This window comes from Rousettus aegyptiacus, unplaced genomic scaffold (genome assembly GCF_014176215.1).
Source record: "Rousettus aegyptiacus isolate mRouAeg1 unplaced genomic scaffold, mRouAeg1.p scaffold_m13_p_3, whole genome shotgun sequence".
In the NCBI taxonomy this organism is placed as follows: Eukaryota; Metazoa; Chordata; class Mammalia; order Chiroptera; family Pteropodidae; genus Rousettus; species Rousettus aegyptiacus.
Genome location: NW_023416306.1, coordinates 39,684,870 through 39,693,652, shown reverse-complemented (window position 1 = coordinate 39,693,652; position 8,783 = coordinate 39,684,870).

The following is an 8,783-nucleotide window of genomic DNA, read 5'->3' as shown; positions in this document are numbered from 1 at the left end:
TATGGATTTTGTGGTCAAATTAGATTGTTAATCTTAATTTGTGGGCTAAGTTAAAACTATAACAAAGTTATAAGTGAGATAAACAAGTGTTTCTGCTATACCTCTCTCCCAAAAAGGAGGATATTTTATGTTTTATGAATTTATTTGACCCTTATATCTCATTGGTGTTCTGAAGAATCCACCTGGAGACATTACTTTGGGCATGGGAGAATCCAGAGAACACTAGGTCATTTGAGATAGAGCTAACAATGTGCCAATGCAACAAGAAGTGTGATCACAAGTTGATAAACTCAGAATAACACCAAAAAACATAAAATTTTTACAATTATTGACTAATTATATTGTTAACCTAAGTAAAAGAAAAAAAGAAAAAAAAGAATTTAAGTTAAAGGAACTATTGATGAGGTAGAAAACAAAATGTCTAAAACCTTAAAGGATATGCCATTTTTCTTAAACAAAATCCATCTGTTCTCTATAATTCAATTGATCAAGAGATTTAAAAATAAAAATTTATTATTGATGAAATCTTATAAGTAAAACTTCAGAATTAAAAAAATTAAAAATACATAAATAAGAATGACACTTGCTAGGCTCTCTAAGCACTTTTATAAACTTTTAACTCACTTAATCTTCATGTCAATCCTGTGAGGGAGGTACTATTATTCCCTCATTTTATAGATAAGTAGAGTGAGGGAGAGAGAAGTCTGCTTGACCAAGCAGCTTCACCAAGATTATAGAATTGGTAAGGGTCAGGACAGATAGCAAACTCAGGCTGTCTGGCTCCATAGCTCAGGCTTTTAATAACTATGTCACAGTACCTCTCAGCACAACAGAGGAAAATAAAGGGGTAGACATTTTACCAGCAGTCTCCAACCTTTTTGGCACCAGACCCAATAATTTTGAGTTTTATTATTGAGGAAGAAAGAATAGATATTAAGTTGACAATCAAGTGTCTTCTATAAAATATAATCCTAGCAGAACTAAAACCTGAATATTTGACAAACACCTTATTTTCTGACTTGTCCAGATAATGGGGAATTTACTGATATTGTTTTGCATCTACTGATCTCTTGCTTTTGAAAAGTATTCTGCAGTGTTACACTACATTTTAGGCACCATGTGGACTACTTCTTTTATTTACTTTCTATCTCCATTTCTACTCACACTCCATCCAGGACATTAGTATTGGATACCATCTGAAGCTCACATGAATGCTGCCACCATGAACAGAATTCCACTTCTATAAAACACATATTGTGCATATTCAACTCTGTAGTTGTGAGCTTTAGAAGTTTCATTCAAGCCTACCTATCAATTTTTGCCTACCAGTTGCTTTTGAAAGCACTGGGCAGGCAGCAAAAAGTTGCTGACTGACTACCCAGAGTGGTTTGCATCAAGTTTGTTTTTGTCAATTTTCAAAGAGTCTGATACATTTTACAAGAGGTCGATAAGGGATCTCTTCTTCAATATTCAACCTCATATTTACTAAAACATATCTTAGACTTTTTCGGAACTATAATTCACCAAACATTTAATAAGCCCTGACTTTTTAAGGAGATAAGACTGCCCTCAAGAATTTCACACCTAGTGAGAGATGTGAAATGTGCAACACAGATTAAGGTGTAAAAGAAAGGCCTAAAGAAATTCTAAGAGAGGGTCTATGGCTTCCTAAATTCTGCTAACACTTGAACAAGCCTTACCCACAGGCCCATTTCTTTCCAGTGATTGTCCTAGACACTACGTTTAGTTTTACCTTCATGAAAAAGACAATGGATTATCTTGCTCTTTGCTGAATGTGTGTGTGTCGGGGGGGGGGGGGGGGGTGGCGGCAATATCAAATTACTATTTGTGAAGCACTCCAACTACAATCAACTCAGGCTAGGTTTAATCAACTCCTATCCTCCTCATTTCTAAAACTTTCCAGTTACCTGTCATTGCTCAGTAATGACAAGAAATCACTGGACCAGTTAAGATCATTTTGGTTTCTCCTGATGGGCCATATCTATGGTTACCATAAACAATCCCAGCCACTTAGCAACCACTGACACCTTTATGCACACCATGGCTCATACTCCCAGATTTATATACTGATGGATGCAAAAACCTGTTGACCCCCAATTGGCCTAGCACCATTCTTTCACAGGTACTATTTCAATATTAAGTAAGGTGCCTATACTTGCCCAGCTCCACCCATCCCAAAGTCCAAACATCCAACAGTGGGGAAATGCCCTTTCTCCTACATTTCTGGTTGTAGGAATTCCACCCTCCCAGTGTATAAGCAGATTGCCTTAGGTCATGAGTCATGATTCCCAATGAACATAGTATTTCAAGAATTCTGGGTTACTCATCTACACAAATAAATAAAAATACAATATAAATTAATTAGCAACAGATGAATATAAGGAAGAAAGTACAGTGGGTATATTCTGGCAGTAAGAATGCCCAGCAATGTATATATAATTTGTTTTTCCATCTAAAATATACATTTCTATACAGTAACCTCTTTGAACTTCTTAACTGCCATGGGATGTACACCAATAGGAAAGATATTATTATCCTCCTTTTAAATATCAGAAAATAGAGTCTTAGAAAAATTAAATAATTCTCTCAAGATCTCTCAGATAATACTACAGAACCTGAACTCAAATCCAGATCTTCTCAGTGTATCTTCTACTACACTATCTGCTCATGGTACTGCTCAGAATGTTCAGCTCATTATGGGGTAGCCCTTTAAATCTCCACCTTTTTCAGTATGTAAGTTTAAAAGTCCTCCTTAACTTACTGAACTGCGTTACTCCTTCATATCTTTGATACATTTTGTGCTCTGAGAGATGGACTCATTCCATTCTCCTTGAATCTCGGCTAACTTTGGTGACTTACTTGACCAACATAACACTGCAGGAGTGATGCTCTTTGATATCTGAGGCTAGGTCATAAGAAGCTGTTCAGCTTCTGTCTAGACCTATTAGAACTTACTCTTAGAAGGCTGCTGCCAAACTTTTGGGACATGGCAAAAGTGGTCATAAGAGGAAAGTTCATATCCTTACAAGCCTATCTCCAAAAACAAAAATGAGCCCCAATAAACAACCTCATGCTTCATCTTAAAAAAACTAGAAAAGGAAGAACAAATGAAGCCTAAAGTCAGCAAAAAGAAAGAAATCATCAAAATTAGAGTAGAAATAAATGAAATTGAAAATAAACAAAAAAAGATAGAAGAAATAAATGCAACAAAGAACTTATTCTTTAGAAAGTTAATAAAATTGACAACCTCCTGGGTAGACTCACTAAAGAAAAAGAGAACGGACACAAATAAACAAAATCAGGGATGAAAGAGAGGAAATTACAACTGATAGTGCAGAAATACAAAGGATCATACAAGAATACCATGAAAAAGTATATAACACCAAATTTAATATCCTAGAAGAAATGGACCAGTATTTAGAAAAATACAGCCCTCCTAGACTGAATCAAGAAGAACTGGAAAATCTAAATAGACCTATCAGCAGTTTGGAAATTGAAACAATCATCAAAAACCTACCAAAAAGTAAAAGTCTAGGACCAAATGGCTTCACCAGTGAATTTCACCAAACGTTCAAAGAAGACTTAATACCTATTCTCCTCAAACTCTTCCAAAAAATCGAAGAGGAGGCAATACTTCCAAAACATTTTATGAAGCCAATATTACTCTGATATCAAAACCTGGTAAAGATAACACACACAAAAAAGAAAACTACAGAGCAATATCTCTCAGGAACACAGATGAAGAAATGCTAAAAAACATACTAGCGAACTGAATACAGCAGCATATTAAAAAGATTATACACCATGATCAAGTGGGCTTCATCCCAGAGACACAGAGATAGTTCAACATACACAAATCAATTAATGTGATATATCATATAAACGAATTAAAAAATAAGAAATATATCAATAGATGCAGAAAAAGCCTTCAGCAATTTACAGCATCCATTTATGATCAAAACACTTCACAAAATCAGTATAGAAGGAAAGTACCTTGACATAATAGAAGGCACATATGACAAACACTCAGCCAACATTATACTTAATGGTAAAAAACTAAAAATCTTCCCTCTAAGAACAGGAACAACACAAGGCTGTCCACTATCACCACTGCTATTCAGTATAAACTTGGAGGTCCTAGTGAGTGCAATCAGACAAGAGAAAGATATAAAAGGCATCCAAATAGGAAACAAATAAGTCAGACTGTCACTATTTGTGGATGACATGATTCTCTATATAGAAAACCCTAAATATTCCACAAGAACATTACTAGAAACAATAAGCAAATACAGTAAAGTCTCTGGATACAAAATCAACATTCAAAAATCCATAGCTTTCCTATACTCTAATAATGAAGCATCAGAAAAAAAAAGTGGAAAAAATAATTCCTTTTGCAATTGCAACAAAAAGAATAAAATACCAAGAAATAAAGTTAACGAAACAAATGAAGGACCTATATAATGAAAACTATAAGACTCTATTAAAATACATCGAAGAAGACACAAAGAAACGGAAAGATATTCCATGTTCTTGGATTGGAAGAATCAACATAGTTAAAATGACCATATTACCTTAAGCATACAGATTTAATGCAATCCCCATCAATATCCCATCAGCATTTTTTAATGAAATAGAACAAAAAATCATCAGATTTGTATGGAAGCACAAAAGACCCCGAAATGCCAAAGCCATCCTGAGAAAAAGGAATGAGGGAGAAGTGTCTCTTCAGGTCCTCTGCCCATTTTTTTGATTGGATCCTTTGGTTTGTTGGTTGTTACTGAGTTGTATGAGTTCTTTGTATATTTTGGAAATTAGGCCCTTGAATATCAGAGGCGTTGCTTGCAAATATATTTTCCCATTAGGATGGTTTTCTCTTTACCTTGTTGATGATTTCTTTTGCCGATCAGAGGTTTTTTAGTTTGATGTAGTCCCATTAATTTATTTTAGATTTTACTTCTCTTGCTTTTGAGGTCCAATTTATAAAATCCTCTTCAAGTTGAAGGTCCTTGAGTTTAGTTCCTATGTTTTCTTCTATGCATTTTATTGTTTCAGGTCTTATATTTAGGTCTTTAATTCATTTTTGAGTTAATTTTTGTGTGTGGTGATAGACATCAGTCTAGTTTTATTCTTTTGTTGCTTGTGGCTTTCCAGTTTTCCCAGCACCATTTATTGAAGAGGCTTTCCTTTCTCCACTGTATGGTTTTGGCTTCTTTGTCAAAAATTATTTGCCCATATAAGTATGAGTTTACTTCTGGACTCTTGATTCTGTTCCTCTGGTTCATGCGTCTGTTTTGTTGCCAGTACCATACCGTTTTGATTATTGTCGCTTTGTAGTATAATTTGAAGTTGGGCAGAGCAATGCCTCCAGCCCTAGAGGACGTACAAATGGCCAACAAACATATGAAAGGATGCTCAACATTGCTAGCTATTAGGGAAATGCAGATCAGAACCACAGTGAGATATCATCTCACACCTGGTAGAATAGCTATAATCAACAGGACAAGTAATAACAAATGTTGGAGAGGATATGGAGAAAAAGGAACCCTCATACACTGCTGATGGGACTGCAAATTAGTACAGCCACTATGGAAAACAGAATGGAGGTTCCTCGAAAAACTAAGAATTGATGTACCATGTGATCTAGCAATCCCTCTATTGGGTATTTACCCCAAAGACCTGAAAATCCATATCCAAAAATATATTTGCACACTGATGTTACAGCAGCATTATTCACAGTGGCCAGGACATGGAAGCAACTGAGTGTCCTACGATGGATGATTGGCTGTGGTACATATATACAACAAGATATTACTCACCCATAAGAAGAGATGAAATACTGCCATTTGCAACAACATGGATGGACCTGGAGATAATCATGCTAACTGAAATAAGTCAGACAGGAAAAGTTGAAAATCATATGATATCACTTATATGTGGGATGTAAACCTAAAAGCAACAAAGAGCCGTACAAACAAACAGAGACTCATGGACATGGACTATAGGCTAGTGGTTACCAGAGGACTATAGACTAGTGGTTACTAGTGGGGTGGGGGAGGAGGGAGGAGGTAGACGGGATAGAGGGGGTCAAACATAGGGGGATGGGGGAGGGCGAAGTCAGTAAAGGGGATCAAATATACAATAGTTAAAAGAAACTGGACTTTGGGGTGATAAACACACAATAGAATATACAGATGTCAAATGATAATGTACACCTGAAAATTATATAATTGTATTACCAATGTTACCCCAATAAACTTAAAAATTAAAAAATAAAAATAAATAAATTCAAATAAACATATTAAAGAAGAAGAAGGAAGAGGAGGAGGAGGAGGAAGAAGAGAAGGAAGAGGAGGCTGCTGCTATGCAATGATGAAGCCCAAGCAACCGCATGGAAAGACCCATGAGGAGTGGAACCAGAAGATAGCCTTAGCAGAACCCCCAGCCAAAAGCCAGCATCAAGTTGTCAGTCATGTGAATGAGCCATCTTAGAAATTGATCATCTAGTCCTAGTCAGGACAAATAAGCTATCGCCATGAAGCTCTGCCCAATTTGCAGATTCCTGGACTAAATAAATGATTGTTATTATTTTAAGCCATCAAATTTTGGGATTGTTTGTTTTACAGCAAATAACTGGAATCTACATTTCTAAATCTTCAAGCTTAAAAACATCACCCAAAAGAAATATGGTGGCATTTATCAAACTGGTTATGCAGTGTGTATTTTCATGTTTATCTCACTTAGATATTCTATTTTGTATAATGAAAAGCAAATGAAGAGAGTATCCTCTGACTTAAAAAAGCAAAAAGAAAGAGGCAATTAGACAAATGGTTTTAAAATGCCTTCAACCCTAAATAATAAAAATCTTATTATAAATATGTTAGTATTTGGTTCAAAACTCCGTGGAAAGAATTAGGCCCTCAAGCCTTTACAGTTCCATGAAGACTTCTAAACATAAGACAGTACTACTGAAATTTATGTCAGTTTCTTAATGGCATCACTTAAAATTATAACAGTTAATTAACTAATTAACAACTTAATTAACTCAGCACTTAATTTACTTACTTGAGTTCACTTAAATTCCCTAGATGTGATTTAATGAACTTTCGGTGTAATTCCTGACTAACCATGTAAATTGTGTGATGTATATTTCTTTGATTTAAAAGATGCTTCTTGAAATTAAATTGTTTAAGACAGAATACCAAACCTAGAAGTAAGTTTTCATTTTTTCTTTATTAGGGACTATCTCTGAATATTTGACATGTGGGAATTTTCCCACACCACCTTTTTTTTTTTTCAAAAAAAAATTATATTTGCATTTGTTTGCTTAAATATATCAACATAAGATTCAGAAATCATCAAGCCAATGTGAGCAAATTTCATCATAGTTTATTAGTTATCCTATATTCTTAAGGAATGGACCCTGACACAATAAAGAAAAAAACACAGAAGAAAATTAGTTATCAACCATTTCTCTATGTCATGGATTCACTTATTTAATAAGTATAGCAGTTACGCATAGTTACGTTACTCACTGTGTGATCTGTGGACTTGTGCCAGTCTGAGTTGGAAAAATTCAGTTTTTCTCCTGTGTTTTTCCTTTTTCTCACACTGCTACCAATTCACAACTTATCTGATACCAAATGTGTGGGGTGTCTCCCACACTAAGCAATTCTCTGCAACACAAGCTGGATGTCCTACAATTTAACTCAACTCTGACACTCTACCTGGAGATAGCATCAGATCCCACAAGTTAAGGTTGTAATCCCATAAGATGATTCCCTACTTTAGATGCCAATCACAAGTCCAAGTTATTACCTGTGCTCTGACCAATCAGCTATAAATCTGAGGTTGCCATGACCGCCTCCTTGTGTTTGATTGATTTTCTAGAGCAGCTCATAGAACTCAGGGAAACACTTACTTACATTTACTGATTTATTAAAGAATATGATAGAGGACATGGATGATATATAGGAAGGATACATAGGATGAGGTCTAGGAGAGTCCTGAAAGTAGAATCTTCTGTCTTGATAGAGTTGGAGTGCATCACTCTTATGGTATGTGAAAGTTACTCAGTTTGGGGGTTCCTTTAGGGATTTTTATGGAGACTTCATCATGTAGGTAAATCAATCATTAACTCGGTTTCCAGCCCCACTCCTCTCTCTGGAATTGAAATTTTAGGTTCTATTATTATCCCCATTTTTACATATGAGAAATGTGAGGCTACAAGGTCACCAACCAAGGACAGTACCATGTCCAAGGTCACCAACCAAACAATAAGAGCTTGAAATTGCACCACATCAATCTGAAACCAAAGTTCATTTTAGCACTGTTGGATGAACTCAAAAGTTTAACACTCATACATGCTAAGTGTTTCCTACATGGAGAAGAAGGATTAGGTGGAAGACAATTGAAATCCATACCAGCTATCCACCTGAATATTATGAAGTCCATTCTTTGTGAAGGTCTGGGATTTTATCATTTTATCTGTTTTTTTTTTTTTTAATCTGAAAGATGAGGTTAATACGGACTACTAGAAAGATGATTTCTCATTAATAAAGAGCTGAGGATGTTTTTGTCTATGAATTTTTGAATATTCTTGCTTTGTAAAAGGACCACCACAGGCTGCTGAAAGAAACATGTTCTTGTCAATACAATAAAGCAAATATATTACTGCCCATCCAGTGATGGTGAATGAATTACAGTAACCAATCTGTATTTGAAAGTCTGGGAGTGAAAGGTGAAAAGCAAACACTATATAAAAT